At 39.0% G+C, this 19,008-nt stretch overlaps 1 long non-coding RNA gene across 1 annotated transcript in view; it reads left to right on the top strand.

Annotated features, from left to right (window-relative positions):
* The first annotated feature begins 1,724 nt into the window (after positions 1 to 1,724).
* Positions 1,725 to 19,008, top strand: part of LOC112619525 — an 81,670-nt gene continuing 64,386 nt past the window's right edge. Inside the window, exon 1 of the long non-coding RNA XR_003118242.1 lies at positions 1,725 to 1,847. This is a non-coding gene — a long non-coding RNA (uncharacterized LOC112619525). The remainder of the gene's footprint in view (positions 1,848 to 19,008) is intronic.

Below are 19,008 nucleotides of genomic sequence, written 5' to 3'. Positions count from 1 at the left end.
CACCTCTTAAATTTGGCAAGGAATTTCATTAGCATAGATTCCATTTCCTTGTGAAGGAGAAGAGCAAAGAATTTGCAATTTAAAGACCTGATTCCATCTTCTTCCTCTGGCATTTACTACTGTTCTGACTTTATCTCTCTTGGTGGCAATTTTCTCAACTAAAGTGGAAAAAATGATATCTGCCTAATGTATTTCACAAAGTTGCTCTAGAAAATAGAATGCCATATGAAAATGGATCTTAGTGCCATAAACAGTTAAGGCAATTATCTTACTCATGAAGGGAGCTAGAGAGTATTCCTGCTTCTTTTATGTATTGCTTGTTTCACTGACACTATCATTCTTTCTGATTTCTATATGTGGCCTTGAACTCAACAAAGGTTTATATTAAAGATCTTCTATGGAAATCATTGCAAAATTAGACCAGAAGAGAAACCAATGGGCAACTATGGCATTACAAGCTTGAACCACTTTCACAGCCTGCGACACCTGTTGGGTCAAGTTCATGCTCCTAGGTGTAACATTCAGGGTCTCCATCACCTGGTTTCTCTTTGTTCTTCAGCCTCATTTTAACCTACTTAGCTTGAAAACTTTTAGACTGTTTCATGCCTTTGAATATTTAATCATGCAGTACCCACTGCCTTGAATGTTTTGCAAACTTTTTTTTTTTTAACCTGAAAAACCTACTATGATTCTTTCTAGTTCTAGTTCTAGGCATCATCTTCCCCAGGAAGCCTTTCCCTAATCTCCTTAGGAGTTAAGGGCCCCTTCCTTCTACCCCCACAGAATCCTGCACAAAATACTGTCTTACAATCCCTGACATTGTGTTGTATTTTCTGTGTAGGAGTCTGTCTCATCGCCCAGACTCTTGAGTTCCACAAGAGAAGGACATGTTTTATTCATTTTTGTAGATTTAGTACAAAAGAGTGCATTATAATAGGGTGCCTAGTGCATATTAAGAAATCGATAAATATCCATTACTTTCTTTAAAAAATTGAATTGCTTACACTTATAAATCTGTTGAAAGGATCATGGCAAGAAGCAAAGCTCTTAAAAGCCGTAAAGAAATTATGAATTTTTCAGGGTTGTTGGAATGTGGTTGCCACTTAACATTCAAACTATTAATAAAATACTAATATGGGTATAAATTGAAAACTCAGGTGTATTTTTCTTTAAATAAATTTGGTGCATGGAAATCTGTGATTATGTTGTTAAAATTGAAAATTAGAAAGTGATTCTTCATTTAATAAAGAAGACTTTGTTTATACAAAATAAGCCATAAGATTAAATGGTGAACTGCTTGTGGACATTAAATTGACCAAAAAAGAGGTTTAAATTTCCATTTACCAGGAAAATGTAATATGCACTGAGTTACATATATCTGTATCTTAATAAAATGTGTTGGGCACATCTACAAGATTTTCCTTAAACTGTAGAAGAAGCCTAGAGTATAATATTTAAGAAAGATTACATATTATTCCAATTAAAACTTTTAAATTAGGATTGATTGCCAAGACTACTTAAACTCATGTGGGGAAATTGGAGGAGTGTTTTGACGGAGGAAAAGACAAAACAGAAAATGCCAGAGCCCAAAATAAGTTCCCCAGAAAATTTGGGAGTCATTGCCTTGATTGGATACAGACTGGGAACTTTCCTACTGCTTTGGAATTTGGGCTAACTTTCAAAACTGAGGGCAACTTGTGACAATTGCATTGTACATTCTGAAGAAAGGTACTTAGACATGTTCCCCATAGGATGTGCTAAGGTGTTGGCCAATCATCAAATATTGTCACTCCAAAGAATGCCTGGGAAGAAAATTGCAGGAAAAGAGAGCACTGTGGCACGGAAGGGTAAGCTGTTATGTGACTTCATCTTGATCCAAGGGAGGAATTTGAGGGAAAACCCTCTGGAGCAAAGGTGGTGAGGACAGGGAGTTTCACTAGCAGGGAATACTGCCATCTTACAGAGTTCGAGAAATTTCCTCAGAGAGTTTGAAGGGTGCCCTCTAGAGCAGGACTTTGCAAACTTTCTGTGATAAAGGACCAACCTGTTTTAATTTCCAATCCATCATGGACAGGTTTATAGATTTACCAGAACTGAATTTTTAGAAAAATGAAACGAACACGATGTTCAGAGGTTACATACTCTGTATTGTAACATCAAATTGCTATAAAAATTTCTGAACAGTACTCTTAATTCCTGCACTTATTTTGTCATGAACTGGTAACAGACTCTTAAGAATCAACATGAGTGCTCAGACCTCCGATTAAGGACCTCTACCCTACATCAGAACTTCACCTAGAGATCTGGTTAAAATGACAATTCTGGGCGCTAGTGCCAGTCTAAGCTCTGTATAACTAAGAGGCTCCTGGGCAATGCCAGTGCTCTGCTTGGGGGCACTCTTTGTTTCCAAGTCTCTAGAGAAGTGCAGGCCAATAGAAATATGATGTGAGCCACACATGTAATTTATTTTTTAGTAGCCTATTTAAAAAACAGTGAAAGGAAATGGGTGATTAATTTTACTAATACATGTTATTTAATCCAATATATCCAAAATACTATCACGGGGTTGACATAAAAATTAGTAATGAGACATCTTGCTGTGTGTGGTGTGTGTGTGTTTGTTTTGTTTTGTTTTGTTTTATACTAAGGCTTTGAGATCTCAATTTGGACTAGCACATTTCAAGTGTTCAATGGGCACATGTGGTTAACAGTTTCAGTGTTTGGCCAGGCAGTGCTTGAGTGCAGGCAGCACAGGGCCTGGTGCCTGACTCTGCAGGAGAAATCACAGGTATGAGGTGGCTGAAGATGCACAGCATGACAGAGTGAGGCCAAAAGACAGCAGTGCTTGAAGTTTCAGAACATGATGGAGAAGGATGTGTTCATTTTCCTGCAGGGCAGCTAGCACTATGCAAGTTAGTGCAAGTTATTTGAAAGGGCCTCACACCATTTCACACCAAGAGGGGTGCTTGCTGGAATGAAGGAATCCCAAGTACCTTCCGGTACGGGAGTCAAGGGTCTTAAAAAGATTAACGAGAGAGTGTTTTGCATGCATCAGGAAATGTTAAATGTATGAGTCCCTGAAAGGGTCTCCAAAGAATTAACAGAGGTACTTCATGAAAAAGGCTTCTTGGAACGTCTGTCCTGCACAGGGCATTTGACAATGAAGAAAGACACAAATGCACTTGAGCTGGGGAGGAAAAACATTGATTTCAAGAAGAAATTGAAGTTTTGGTGTCTTATTGGGTTAGAGTTTTTTAGTTCCTGAAAATAAGTTCTATAGTACTTGAAAGTAAGCAAAAAGTTGTGGATCTGCCCAAGAGGTCATTGAGGGGAGAAGAAAACTCTGACAGTAGGTTTGAGAAAGGTCATGGAGACAGACTGAATTTTTTTTGTCCAACTTGATTTATTAAATTGACCATCATCTGTGTGAGCTCGTGTTGCCAAAATGACAACACAGATCATTTAAATGCTTTGTCGTTCACATCTCTACTCGTCAGCCTGACACTGACAACATTGCCAGGCATATGAAGCAACCCCTCCAAGAGACATTTCAGATATTAATGTTTTGGTATTGTTAAATCATATTGTTTTTATTTCTATAAATTTATCTTGTTCCCCATGTTAATGGCAGAAAGTTTCAAGTTAAAATCAAGGGTAAACACATTTGCTTAGGACTCTCTCTTCTTCTGAAAGGCCTAAGCCAGGAAGGTGGATACAATTGAAGGAAGCCAAGAGAAATTGGTTAGCCTGCTACTGGCTGCAAAGAATAGAATCTCAGATGCCAAGTATCTAAAATGACAATAATAATTTCTCCCATAGCTAAGACTCATGTTGGGTGAATTTCAGGGCTGGTTGATACTGTGACTCAATGACATTTAGGTTTTTACACAAAATTTTTCTTCACACTGCTATCTTTTGAGCTAGTTTCCTCTTTAGATTGGTAGCAAGAAGGCTATGCCAGATCTAAACCGTGTACTTATGGGCAATAATACCCAGGAGAAGAAGAAAGAGTCACTTCTCAGGCTTCTCTCTCTCTCCTTTTTTTTGAGAAGGAATCTCGCTCTGTCACCCAGGCTGGAGTGCAGTGGCACAATCTCGGCTCACTGCAACCTCCGCCTACTGGGTTCAAGCAATTCTCCTGCCTCAGCCTCCCAAGTAGCTGGGACTACAAGTACATGCCGCCACACCCGGCTAATTTTTTGTGTTTTCGTAGAGACGGGGTTTCACCATATTGGCCACCCTGATCTTGAATTCCTGACCCCAAGAGATCCTCCCACCTTGACCTTCCAAAGTACTGGGATTACAGGCGTGAGCCACTGCGCCTGGCTGCTTCTCTCTTTTTCTCAATTTTTTCTGACAGCCTCTCTCCATGTCTCATTGCCCACAGTTACATTGCATGTCTATTCTTGAATTAACTACTGGCAAGGGAAATGGAGACCAACGAGTAAATCTATATTCCAATGAGGCTACCCCTGGAGTTGAGGTTCATGACTATGAGAAGGAAAGATGGATATCTGGACAAAATTAGGTTCTATTAAAAAAAGAAAGAAGAGGCAATGAACTTCAGGTAAGCACCAATAATATTCACCAAATATCCTATGTAGGTTTCTAATCTAAGTAAAAACATGCTTCCAATGAATAGAGATGTACCACATACTCTATGACAAACGTCTAAGCCAAGCCAGGTAGTCCATGTGAACACAAACCTATTACTGAAACTGTTTCCTGGATAATATCACATTAAATTAAAATTTGGATCATGAAAAGGCTTTTGCAATGACACAATATTTCAGTGGAGGGACTTTGTTAAAAAAAAAAAAAAAAGGGTCTCCCACATACTCAACTGAGTTAATCTTGCATTGGATGTCCACATTTAGTTGTGTCAGAATTTTGGTTCAGAGTAGGATGTAAAAAGAAAAAAATATCTTCCTATAAATGTGATTGTTTTTCTGCCTTTGTTATAAAAGTTATGAATGTTTCAAGATGTAATATCTTTTTAAGCAGTTAAGTCAGATTGCTGTAGCTAGACCCTGAGACAGAGATAAAGTCTTTATTCAAACCTAAAACAATTTTAGAAGATTATTCAAACTTGTGGGTTTTTAAATGTATTTTTCCAGCATTAATTTGTTTCCATTTTTCTTGGAGTCATAGTGTACGGTTCTTGCTTTTCCAGTATACTACCCGAGCATAATAGTATGGTTAGAAGTTTCATTCTAACAGGTCTATTATTCTACATAGTGATAGCAATGGTTAATGCCAGACTAGTCTCCACACAAATAGTACTTGAGGAAAATTTTCTCTTCTTTCATTGGTAGTTTATATTAATATTCCTCACCTTGAATGCCAAATTTAGAAAAAAAGAGAACCCTCAGAAGAAAGACACTATTTTATCCCTTTTCATAGGATACATATTTTGCTCCGTAGTTTTTCTTGGTCAAATGGTTTTCTTTTAAGTTCTCTTCTCCATCTTTCTTTCTTGTTTACTCCAGGAATGCAAACTTGACCTCGACTTTAAGGTCAAAGAATTTTCAGACTGTGCAGTCAGCAGCGAATTGAAAAAAAAATCAATGTGAAACATATTAGAGAAGAATAAGGGGAAGAGTGATGCAGAAGTGCTGGGAAGTCATGTAAGAACTGGAAACAGCCAAGATTCTACGGAAAGTAAGAATGTCCTGCACTGAGGTGTTTATGATTCCTTTTGCTTTTACTTCCCTTTTCTTACATAGGGGTAGGTGAAAATTATGGTAATTTGAGATCTGGACCACTTTCAAAGCATTTTCAGGGGATGAAAATGACTTTTGACCTGTAAAAATGAGACAAGTCTCATTTTTTTTTTCCTGAAACCCTTTTTTCTTTTTCTGTTTTGTTGATGGTAGGGGAAATGACTATATTCCATACCTGTTATGTACACAAACTTAGAAGGGTTTATTGCAGCTCCATGGCTGAAAATAGCAATGAAAATTGTGAGACCTTTTATGTCAGCGTTGGAAATAAACTTCATTTTAAATGAGAACACCTTTGATTTTATAAAGAGACTTATCCAATGTAAAAGCTGGAAAGTTAAAAAGAATCCTAGTGGAAATGTTGATTCTAAAATTCTAGTTTCTAGCCACAGACTTTGAAAAGAAGAAAGCAAGCTAGAAAGATGAAAGAAAGAAAGAAGAGGCCAGGCGTGGTGGCTCACGCCTGTAATCCCAGCACTTTGTGAGGCCAAGGTGGGCGGATCACGAGGTCCATAGATTGACAATTGAGACCATCCTGGCTAACACGGTGAAACCCGTCTCTACTAAAAATACAAAAAAAAAAAAAAAAATTAGCTGGGCATGGTGGCGGGTGCCAGTAGTCCCAGCGACTTGGGAGGCTGAGGCAGGAGAATGGTGTGAACCCGGGGGCAGAGCTTGCAGTGAGCCGAGATTGTGCCACTGCACTCCAGCCTGGGTGACAGAGCAAGACTCGGTCTCAAGAAAAAAAAGAAAAGAAGAAAAGATCAATTGTCATTTATGACAAGGATTATCATCTCTTTCCTTATTTGTCACTGGAATCAAGAACAAACTAGATATAGAAAAGAATCCCATTACTTTGTGAAGCTTAATATTTACTGTAACTTACTGATCTAGAGAATGATCAGAGAAAATTTTAATTTTTATATATGTATACATATTCTGTATGTATATGTAAATGTGAAAAGACAAACAGGTTCTTAATCATCTTTCCATATGGCTGATTTAAAGTAATTATAAAGCCAAAACACTATACTGAGTTATCTGGAAAATATGAAATGTTCTCTCAAAAACAGATTAATATTAACTATATGGCACATTTTCTAAAAATCTAACCAATCTTAACATTTGCACTGGGGATAGAGAGAACTGTCTTATTACAGATTTCTAGACATATATATTATAGATGATTATGTTTAGAATAAAGGATTTGTTAGGTAACATTCTTTCACTGTTTGTTACTTTTGCACTGACCTCACATACTTAAATTTTATAACAGCACAACAAGAATGTGCTGAGAACAGAGCTTGGCGTAAGCTCATTGATAACCATGAGTGTGAATTACTGGCAGAAATAGGTATTGATGATTTAGTCCATATCACAGTGGAAAGGGAGGAAAATTGAAAAGCTTTTTTTCCACTTCTTTAGAAACATTTGCAATCATTCCTTGGAAAAGGAAAATCTATATCGGGACTGAGTAGGGGAAGATACAGGTTGAGTCATTACTTTGATCAGTACAGTAAGTTCGAAGATTGTTTCTACTACAACATCTCATCTGAAATTTGACAGATTCCCTTAAAGGGCCAAAAAAAAAAAAAAAAAAAAAAAGATAGTGATTTCTAAGCTGAATCAAACATGTGCACTTTACTTCATGGAAAATCAGTAGAGAAACAAGAAAGATTCTCTCTGCTAACATTGATTTTTCTTATATTTATTTTTTCAGTCAGAACACTCCAGGCAAAAATTCACTTGGCTTCAACTAATTTGCAAATGCCATCATTCACTGCTGTTTTGCTACCCATTTCTCAAATCTCAATTAAATGTGATGACAGTTTACTTGCCAGAAACACACAGAAAGGTTCTTTTCCAACCAGAGGTCTTCACTCATTTCCTGCTCGTGGACTTGGCAAGTGGGGTCAAAACATCCATTACTGAGGCTGAGTCTTAATTTAGAAGGTTATCACCAGAGTCAGCAAAATAATTATAAAAATACTTTCCAAATGCAAACTGCAACAGACATGCACAGTAACAGCTGAGAACAATATATACATCATAAAGCCTGTATACAATGGAATTTTAAAAGAGTGAATGTTTGGTTTCTACTTGTTGAAAGCTTGTATAACCTTCTGGGGCACCCCAGGATGGACTCGAAATTGTCTTCTCTCTGTAACGATTTTTTACATTACAATCTAAAATAACAACAAAAATTACTTTACAAGTCTTGATGTTCTGGCTCACACACCAAATTCCCTATAAAACTAAAAGTGAACGGTGAGGTGAGACAAAATTTTGGCTTAAAGAAACACCAGTTGAAAAAGGAAAGAAAGTACTGTTCACTTTTCCCTTATGTCTTCCACGTAAATAAGTTTCCTTATACTATTTATATAGTATTACTTTAAATGTATGGGATCTTTAGAAATCATAGAATGTTAAAAATATCAATATGTGTAAATGGATACTCACTTCACATAATAGGTACTCAATAAATATTACCTACAAAAGATAAAAACAAACCATAAGACATCCTTGTAGAGATCATTTGGTCAACTCTCCTTCTTTCTTTCTTTTTTTTTTTTCTTTTTGAGATGGAATTTCACTCTTGTTGCCCAGGCTGGAGTGCAATGGCATAATCTCGGCTCACTGCAATCTCCGCCTCCCGGGTTCAAGTGATTCTCCTGCCTCAGCCTCCTGAGTAGCTGGGATTACAGGCATACGCCACCACGCCTGGCTAATTTTGTATTTTTTGTAGAGATGGGTTTTCTCCCTGTTGGTGAGGCTGGTCTCAATCTCCCAACCTTAGGTGATCGGCCCCCCTCGGCCTCCCTAAGTGCTGGGATTATATGTGTGAGTCACCGCACCCGACCAACCCTCCTTCTCTTTATAGCTGAAGAACTGAGGGCTAAGTGGTTGAAAGACTTGCACAGCTCCTACACTGGCCTGCTGAAAGCCAGGGCTGCAATGCATTTCTTCTCACAGGTTCAGAGACTCCTCTACCTCATCACTGTTACAGAACCTCTTTGGGCCTCAGTTCATCATTTGATAACAAGAGTAACTCTACCTGCGCAGGGGTTATCCATTAAAGGCAATAGAGGTTGCAAGAATTCCTTTAAAATTTTAATTTACAGTATAGCACCTTGCAGGTAGCAGGCACTCCATAAATCTCTGAAGAATGGGATTTGCTGAAGAACAGTGGCAAAGGCTGGCTCTGATTCATTCCCCAAAGCTCATGGTGCTTGTCCAAACTGTTTAATCAGGCTTATGCAACCAACTCTTCTGACCTTTATTACAGGGTGGGTGCCGTCACATGTGCGATGGGAGGAGGAGCAGGTGGCCTTGGCCTGATCAGGGAGCACTGGAATGGGGAAAACGTTTTCTACTGTTCAGAAACTAAAAGGACTCTACTCGACCCCTGTGTAAGCCTTTCACTACAGTAGTTGGGAGCCAAGCTTTCTCTTCCAACCTATCTGTCCTGGCAATCTTCATTTTCTCTGCTTTTTTCCTAAGACAGAAATATCAGCTAGAAGGCATTTCCCTCACTGGAGGGGACAGGAAAAAATGCCAAAAGCCCACTTAATACTGAAAAGTCTTACACTTCTAAGTCCTTGTTACTGCTGGCTGGAGAATGAGTTGCTGCATTTTGTTTTGTTTTGTTTTTTTGTGTTTTTTTTTTCCAGAAAAGCTGCCACGGCTTTTCTTTATTCAATAAGTACATGACTGCATTTGGTTAATTGTGTTTACTCATTCGGGTGAAATGAGATTTTAAAAAGAAAATGACTCAGGGAGTGTTTTTAAAGAGCACAGAGTGAGGAGAGGAGGTGGGGAGAGCTGCTGCCAGTCCTGTCCTGTTCTCTTCCTTTTGTCATCCTTCCCCCTCTGTATCTCTCTCCATCTTTTCCTGCAAGGAATCACTATGCTCCTGGCAGGACATCCCTGGCACCTGTTGGGGGAGAGAAGGAGGAGGAGAAATAGGAGAGGAGAGGAGAAGAAAAAACAAAGGAGAAGAAACGAACATCACAATTCGCGCTGGAGAGTGATCTGTGCTGGGAGGAGTTCGTCTCTGTACTTCCCTGTTGGAATGACAGTCTCGAATTTATCCCAACTAGCACCCCATGAGCTGTAGGATCGAGGTCGGATCTCTTGGCCTCTCTGAGCCTCAGTTTCCTCAGCTATTAGATGAGGATAATATCTGTACTGTTTTTGCCAGGGTGGTTGTAAGAAAGAAATGAGAAGCCTATGAAACCATAAAGCATGATGCCAGTAAAAAATATACAGTGATTTATATCTTAAAAAGATTTATTAAGCCTGGCATGGTGGCTCACACCTGTAATCCCAGCACTTTGGGAGGCCGAGGCAGGGAGATCACGAGGTCAGGAGATCGAGACCATCCTGGCTAACATGGTGAAACCCTATCTCTACTAAAAATACAAAAAAAATTAGCCAGGCGTGGGTCACGGGCCTGTAGTCCCAGCTACTCAGGAGGCTGAGGCAGGAGAATTGCTTGAACCTGGGAGATGGAGTTTGCAGTGAGCCAAGATTGTGCCACTGCACTCCAGCCTGGGCGATAGAGTGAGACTCCATCTCAAAAAAAAAATTATTAATGTTTATTATTTGTTTTAGAGACAGAGTCTCGCTCTGTTGCCCAGGTTGGAGTGCAGTATGATCATAACTCACAGCAATCTCAAACTCCTGGGCTCCAGCAATCTTCCTACTTCAGCCTCCTGAGGAGCTGGGACTATAGGTGGGTGCCACCACACCAAGCTATGTTTTTTTTTTTGGTAGAGATGGGGGCTCACTATGTTGTCCAGGCTGGTCTTGAGCTCCTGGCCTCAACTGATCCCTCTACCTTTACTCTCAAAGCACTGGGATTATAGGCATAAGCCACCATACCTGGCCTAAAAATATACAGTAATTTATACATTTTTTTCTATTTTCTCTTACAGAATAATTTATAAATTGAATGTGTTTAGCTTTCCCCAGCATACGGGCTCAGGTGATTTCACATTTAGAGTTAAGCCTGAATTTTGCAGTGGATAAACGAACATTTTGTCGGCTGTAGGCTCAGCTCATTCACACAGGCATGTCAATCCCCGCAAAGTTCATCTTTGATGTTTCTGTGGGCCCCTAGTGGTAACTTTATGTGCCTTCACAGATCCAGTTGAGGGCTCTCCTCACCAGTGCCCTTGCTGCTTCCCCAGCCTCCACCCTGCTGGAGAGCAAATCTGACCTCACAGCTTGGCTCCACAGCGCTTAGTGCTCATGGCTCACAAGCTGGCAGTCCTTTGGGAAGTGAGAAGGAAGGCCTTCCTGGCTGTGTGGCCACACCCGGTTAAGTGGACCCCTCGGTGGTGCTGGGGAGCACGGTGTAGCTCATGATACAGCACTCATGGGGCAGAGGTATCAAGGCAGCACCAGGACCAGCTGGCGTTCCTGACCCCTCTTCCTCCTCCTGCTCGGCCTTACGGTTGAGGCTGGCTTGTCAGGCCTCTCTCCTTCCTCTCTAGAACACTTTCTCACACTTTCTCTCAGAGATTCAGCCACATTCTCCTGGCACCTTGGCTGCTTTCTCTCCATGCCATTCCCAGTCCCCTGTTCATTTCTGCATAGATCTAATCCTCAAATGGGAATATATCTTGCAATGTTTTAGAAGATTCCTTATCTACCGTGTAAATCACCAGATGAACAGAAACACCATACTGGACAGCAGGTTCTTCTAAAGCCAAAGCCAGATATTTCTGAATTTCCATTCCAGGCTGTTTGGGACTCTCTCCCCTCACCTCATTCACACTTTTTATAGTGAAACCTGTGAATGGCATCACAATTGGCCCTTTACAGTCAAACAGAAGAAGAGAAATCTTTTAAATAATCTCCCAGATAAATATATTATGTCTTTTATTTTTCCGGTACCTCTTATACCTGAGAGTCACTAGATATTTAAGGTGATGGAGATTTAAAATAGGAAATATGAGAAAGCTTAATATCCTTTTATGTGACTGAAGAAATAACAAAAGTTAAATCTCTAGCTAATGAATTATGAAGTAGCTGGTTCCTTATGAAATAGGATTCATAGGATTTAAAATAAATTTTTGTGGTTGGCAGAACTTTTATTTTTATGTGTCTCCTGGCATATGACTTCAGCAAGACATAAACCCTTCTTTCCATTTTTCTTAAAACTCTAAGTAGTTCATTCACTTTATCATATCTGTATTGTTCAATGTTAGCCCTATATAAGACGGTAAACAGAGTCTTTATCCATTAGAAACTTAAAGTCTACAGCCATAGAGGAATTTATGAAACCAGTCACTCATCCAGCATATATTTATTGAGTGTTTATTATGTGCTAGATGTTGGAGTGACAAAAAAATGAACAAGATGTAGATCCGGCCTTCAAGGGTAGCTGGTGATTTTCCACAAAACCCTCTGTTATTGTATCTTAACATCCAGGAGTCAGCCAGGAGTTACACTGATCATAAATCGATAACCTCATTTCAAAGCTCAAACACAGAGATGGCAAATAAAGCCCTGGGCAGTACTGACTGGAGCAACAGATGACTCATAATAGCAGGAGGCAATGAATAATTTTGCCACTGAGAGTGAAAGAAAATTCCCCCTTTGCACAATGCCTTTCACTTAAATAGCATTTGGATTTCTTAAAATCCACAAAGTTTATATTAAAGCATCATCCATGAACGCTTTGGCTAGGAGGGGTAAGTGCTGGGAAATGTCATCTTAAGAAGAACAGTGGGATTTGTGGGGGCAATTGTCTTTTATTTGCAACGGCATAACTGATCATCTGTTCACCATTTACCTCTTATTACTTGCAGTAGTTCTTGAACAATGCTGGAAGCTAAGATTTCAATGTTAAGGACTCAGAAGAGACAGCATAGTTGAGGCAGTGTAGCAAAGTGTTTAGGAGCACAACTCTGGAGCCAGCCAGCCTTGATTTCAATACTTGTTCTGTCATGTACTTGTGGTATGATCTTGGGAAAGTTACCAAATGCCTGAGTTCCTCAGTTTACTTATCTCTAATATGGGATGATAATGACAGTGTCATCTCTTACAGTTGTTGTTAGGATTCAATGGTGATAAGTTCTTAGTATGATACGATGCTGGCCCATAGTGAGTGCTGTATGTGTTGATCATATTATTGTATATCCCAGCTCTTAAAATACAAAGGTTGTCTTGAAGACAATTATTCATCTTCTCATTCTTTTTTCCCCACTAGCCTCTAGCTAAGTTGGAAGTGTGTAGTAATAAGGCCAGATGACTAAATGGAAAGCAAAAGTTATCTTTTAAGCATGAGCAAAATTACGAACAATCTATAGAGTGATTAAAGTTGTGATTCAGTAATAACAATTTAAATAAATTTATCAATAGCAAATGTAAAAATAATTTTAATCAAGAATTAGTTTTAATCAAGAAAATTTCAGATTTTATTTTATTATTCATTTATATTTTATATCTATGAATCTGTTTATTTATGTTCGTGAGGACCTGTTTGGTCTGAAGGTAATTTAAGACAGCTTACAAAGATGCATATTATATATAGTAAAATGATATTAAATTTAAATTAATAGGAAAAGTTAGATAAATGGAAAACAAAGATAGAAAAGAAGGAGATGGTGTTTTGAATGTGAAATTGTATCTTGAATCCCCCACGCTTGCTACAAGTGGTAATGAGAGTGGTAATATAATTCACGAAGATGATTGTGTAAAACAAACTGGTTGCTTAGGCAGAGGACATTCATTATTGACATGGTGATAAGAGTAATTTCTGCTATATTGCTCAGTTTTAGTATTCACCAGAATATTAAGCATTAAACTTGAATATTAAACCAGACTTGGAATATAGTCTTTAATAAATTCATGCAGTAACTGTTTATTGAAACAGTTTCTGACCCACAGAAATTATTGTGTTAGGTGCTACAGAGAAGAAAGACATGTCTCAAACTATCCCTGCTCTCAAATAATATGCATTAAAGAAAGAATATAAGTAACACATTAATAAACTACATTCATCAGGAGGCTGAAGCCAGAGAATCACTTAAGGCTAGCAGTTCAAGACCAGCCTGAGCAATATAGTGAGACTCTCTCTCTAATAACAGCAACAACAGAAATTAGCTGGGCATGGTGGTGCACAGGTGCAGTCCTAGTTTCCTGGGAGGCTGAGGCAGGAGGACTGCTTAAGTTCAGGAGTTTGAGGCTTCAGTGGCCTATGATCTGTCACTCCAGCCTGGGTGACAGAGAGAGACACTATCTTTAAAATAATAAATACAGGCCAGGCGCAGTGGCTCGTGCCTGTAATCCTAACACTTTGGGAGGCTGAGGTGGGTGGATCACTTGTGGTCAGGAGTTTGAGACCATCCTGGCCAGCATGGTGAAACTCTGTCTCTTCTAAACATGCAAAATTTAGCTGGGCATGGTGGCATACGCCTGTAATCCCAGCTACTTGGGAGGCTGAGGCAGGAGAATGGCTTGAACATGGGAGGCGGAGGTTGCAGTAAGCCAAGATCGTGCCACTTCACTCCAGCCTGGGCGACACTGAGTGAGACTCTGTCTTAAACAAACAAACAAACAAACAAAGTTCAAAGTAGATAGTAATGATGAGAGGTACACGTGTGGTGTTAAAAGAAGCAATTTATATCTTAGCACAATCTGTGGACCACCCCACAAGAAGATATTGTAACAAGTAAAACCTTTATACTTTCTAATACATTAACTCTTTTAATTTCTTAATGGTGGCTTTTAAATACTTAACGATTCTTTAATGTGGATTTCAAAAGCCAGACAGTGCAGTATCCATGCATAGCCACCCAGGACTACTAAAGGTCACAGTGGAGAAGACTTGTCAAAATATTATAATCCTATGGAGAATTCTATCCTTTAACTCTGTATGCAATTTAGATCATAATCTTGCAAAGTGGATGCCAAGCCTCATATTAGTCCTTCATCTCAAGTTGTCAAAAATTGATTTCACCAAGTTCAGAGAGAGAGAAAGTAAAGCAAAAATGGACTGTTTTCCTAAAGGGTATGTGCATACTATCTATATATTCATTCAACATTATTAAACATTTAGTATATCATGGGGTTGGTACTGGGCATGGAATTATAACAAAAGTAATTTTTTTTTCCTCAAGGAAAATAATTTATTGTTTAGGTGGAGAGACAGATTTATAAACAAATAGTTATGACAATGAGAGAAGTACCGATAGACATTTGTAAGAAGGGAAAAGCCAAGCTCTGCCTAGCAGGATAGAGAAAAGGCCACATTGAACTGGCGTTTGAATTTCCTTTTGAAAGATGTGCATTTTGCCAAGTGGAGATTGTACAATAGCAATGATATTCATCCTGGTTAGGAAATATTCTTGGAGCACCTCCCAGCCTATCATTCTAATATTTCCTGAATACCTACCAAGGATTCAGTGTGGGATTAGATGATGGGGTAATTATAAAGAAATAGAAGTCTTGCTACTCATCTTCAGAATGTTTACTCATAAGGAGTAGTAAATTTCCCCACACTTTCAACAGTGATTAAAAGGTCATGACCGTCAGTCCTAACTAGTGTATCACATCATAAATTCTGTAGATTAGAGAGCACGATCATGCAATGCACAGACACCATGGCAAGCCTCATAGCTGGGGTAAGGCCTAATCTGTTCCTTGAAAACTGGGATGAGGTTTAGATATGGGAGAGAGAATACTTTGACAGTCAAGCCACAAACCTGTATTGAGGGCCTACCATGTGTCAGGCTCGTGAATAAAGAAGCAGCATGGGAGTGGGGAGAAAACTGGGATTGAGGATACGTGGATTTGTGGAAAAACCTGGCTGGACCAGTGAGTTTGAGGTGAGGGATGGTGGGAAATAAATATAAAGTGAAACGAGTTTGGGCAAGAAAACTGCACCTAGATTGAAAGGTGCTCTGAAGGACAGGCAGTGGCTTTTGGGTTTGGCATTTATGAAAATGGGGATTCACCAAAGGTTTTAGAGTATGGGAGAGACTGCTGAAAGAAGTACACAAATAAAAGTAACCTTCTTTATGGGATGGTACATCGGAACAGCTGGAAGGGCTTGTAGAGATCCCTTCACTCACTAGCCCGTCTGAATACCCTTCAGACGGCCGTCATTTGACTGAAAAGGCAATGCAGGCTCACAGAGGTGATAGGATTTGCTTAAGACAAATAGAGTAATCTTGTCTCCATTTCAGGCTCCTTCTTTCTATCTTAACAGTGCGTGTGTTCCAGGCTGGGTGGATGGACAGTAAGGGGAGCAGGAACATCTTCGTCCAGGACCAGCCAGGCTGAATGAGAGGGCAAACAGGAAGTAGCATTGACCCAGATTATGTTACAGCCATAGAATGAACATATTAGAACTCAAAGAAGACCTAAATGCCATCCAGCCTCATCCTATTGCTTTGCAGAGAGGGACAGTTGAGGACCCAGAGGGAAAGTTACTCACACAACATAGCGATCTAATGGTCTGACTTTAAGTCCAGCTATTTTCTCTCTGCCAAGCTCCCTTCCTCCTTCAGATTCTATGGTTGTGTTGATGGGCTCTATTTTCTGTTCCCAGCTAGTTACCTGTTCATGCATCACACCCCTTGGGTCCTCTGTTAAAGACGGACTTAGTTATTTAGATACCTGTGCTGCTGATGTATTTACCACATCTATTCTGTTCTTAGGTTGCATGTTGTGTGTGTGTGTGTGTGTGTGTGTGTGTGTGTGTGTGTGTGTGTGATGTGCTATGAAAAGAAAGCTAAGGGAGGCATACGGAAGATTGCACCAGAATGAGGTTGTACCTTTATCCAAAAGAGCCATACTTTCCTTCATTCTTCCTCCTCCCCAGAAGGAGACCAGTTCTTATAGCTGCAGAGAAGGGTAGGGAATGACAGTAGGAGAGAGGCATTGCTAGAGTCAGAGGCACAGGTGGCATGAGAAGTGCAGACCAGTCAGAAACGACAAGACCCTTCACACTCTTACCCTCAGCCCTGTGCTCTGGAATCCTCTCTCTGATCCTGATCATGATTGTGTAAGGGTAAGAGGTTGGGAGGAAGGAACCTCAGCAACATCTCCTCTCTTGCCCTTCTGAACTCTGGAAGCCACGTTGTTTTCCAAGAGAGGTGGGGGAGGTCAGGGACTACCTAATATCTGGTGCTGCTGGAGAAGATGCTTTCCAAATGAACAGTTAAGAAGAGTGATGAAGGTACTAAAGAAATTTAGCCACAAAAGCACTTGCAATTAGTGTTAAAAGGCAGTTGGAACAGATACTTACATTTGGTAATTTAAGAAAGTAAATGCACACCTATATGAATAAAGTTCTGAGTAGCCTCTCCCCTGCTCCTAAGAATTCGGCACATTTCTTTAACTGTGGCCTGAATAACGAATGGAGATGTACATTTTAGCCTTCAGGGATCAAATGAGTCCTTAAAGAAACAACAGGCCTCTACATAACTGAGGGAAGATCAATATAAAATTATTTCTGAGTGTAAATCATCAAATGTAGTTGAACAATTAAATTACCTTATTGGAACTGTGGTTGTTCTAGCAAATATTTTTTTCACAGTATGAAATTCTGGAATGCACACTTAAGGCCATTCAGCTATTTACATGCTAGTGTACATTTATTATTAATATGCACATTGAAATATTTTTTCTCATTTAAGGTACATGTATATGTTTATAATAGAGTGAATATCCCTGAACTCCATTCACGTAACTCTACAGTGTTTTTTCATTCATTTAAACTGAGTTAAGATTTATCTATATACTTTATATTTTATATTTGGGGAAAGCTAAGCAGCAGAAATATTATAACATAGACAATGGTATTAACATATTCAGATCTACAACTCAGCCCTCACTGCTTTACACATGTAATTAGGTTGTTTCCATGGTAATGATCTAATTATGGGCTTCTCCTTGGCCTTGTGTAATCACATTTGCTGCATTTTGGCAGAGATGTTTTCCTTATTTTGTTGAACTGCAACACTTGACAAGATGTTCTCTCTTAAGATGAATAATGATTTTTCTTGGGAGACAAAAACAAAAAACGAAATAACACCATCAAAGGTGATTTGAGAGGGATTATAGGTATTTGACAAATCATGACAGTAGTAAAATATCTATCACCTTTGAAAGCATATTCTATTTTTATCTTTGTGTGTGTTATTACTGATGGAAATCATAGGAGGTTCTCGTTTTAAGAAACCATGTGTGCTATTTAAATATATGATTTTCATGGGGCCTAGAGGCTTGAAGGAAAAGAAATGTTAGGCCAGAGAAGAGAAAGCTCCTGAGAGCTTTGTAGAAAGAGAACTGGAGACTGTATTCAGTGAGAATATTATATTGCAATTGACAAAGCTATTCATGAAAATATATTTGATTATGGTTGCCATGGCAGTAGGAAACACCTGAAAAAAAAATCAATTAAGACTTATCTTGGCAGGGATGCAAACGCAATCCCTTATGCACATGCAGAAGAAGACAGGAGATGTAAATACTTGCAGAAAGACAGCTTTATCATCGCGTGGTCCCCTCAGAAAAACCCTGGAATATGAGAAAAATAAAAGTTTAGCTCTTTTATCTGCATAAAATAACACTGTGCTATAAAGCATTTTTTTACAGGAAATTCATCCTTACAGTGGAAAGGATGCATATAGTGGGTGGTGCAGGCTTGTTGTTTTAGGGTTAGCAAGAAGGTGTATGGGCTCCAATGTCACAGTGCCCAAGGTCCTGATACCTGGTGTTCAGGGGCTAGGAATTCAAAGCTTTCTTCTTTAACTATTATGGAGACAGCTCCAAATCCAAAATTAGTGGACCAGATCTCTAAGAGCCCAGAATGTTGAAACTGCTTTCTGAGTATCATTTTGTGGGAATAGGGTGGGTGACTGTAGTTTTTGCTAACCTAATTTATTAAACGGCATAGATAAAGCATGATGCTTGGGAATAATAATGATAATGACCTGATTTTCAATTTGTAGCAAACCAACCCCTATGAAATATTATACGGCTTTGTTTTAAACTTACATAGTGTTATTTTTCCCAGGGGGAAATGATATTCATGGGATATTTAGTAATTGTTTATAGGCAATTAACAAGACATTTTTAATTTAATATATTTTTTGAAAAAGTATTTATTTAATAGTTACCATGTGTCAGGCATGGTACAAAGGCCTGGGAATACAGCAATGAATCAGAAAGACATGATTGCTGCTCTCAAGTTTTTTTTTATCATTTTGTAGAGAAAGTGGCAAAAACAAACAAATAAACAAACAAACAAGACCAATTTCATTTC

This window comes from Theropithecus gelada, chromosome 2 (assembly GCF_003255815.1).
Source record: "Theropithecus gelada isolate Dixy chromosome 2, Tgel_1.0, whole genome shotgun sequence".
In the NCBI taxonomy this organism is placed as follows: Eukaryota; Metazoa; Chordata; class Mammalia; order Primates; family Cercopithecidae; genus Theropithecus; species Theropithecus gelada.
Note: the sequence above shows the minus strand (reverse complement) of the source record. Positions and strands in the feature narration are given on the sequence as shown.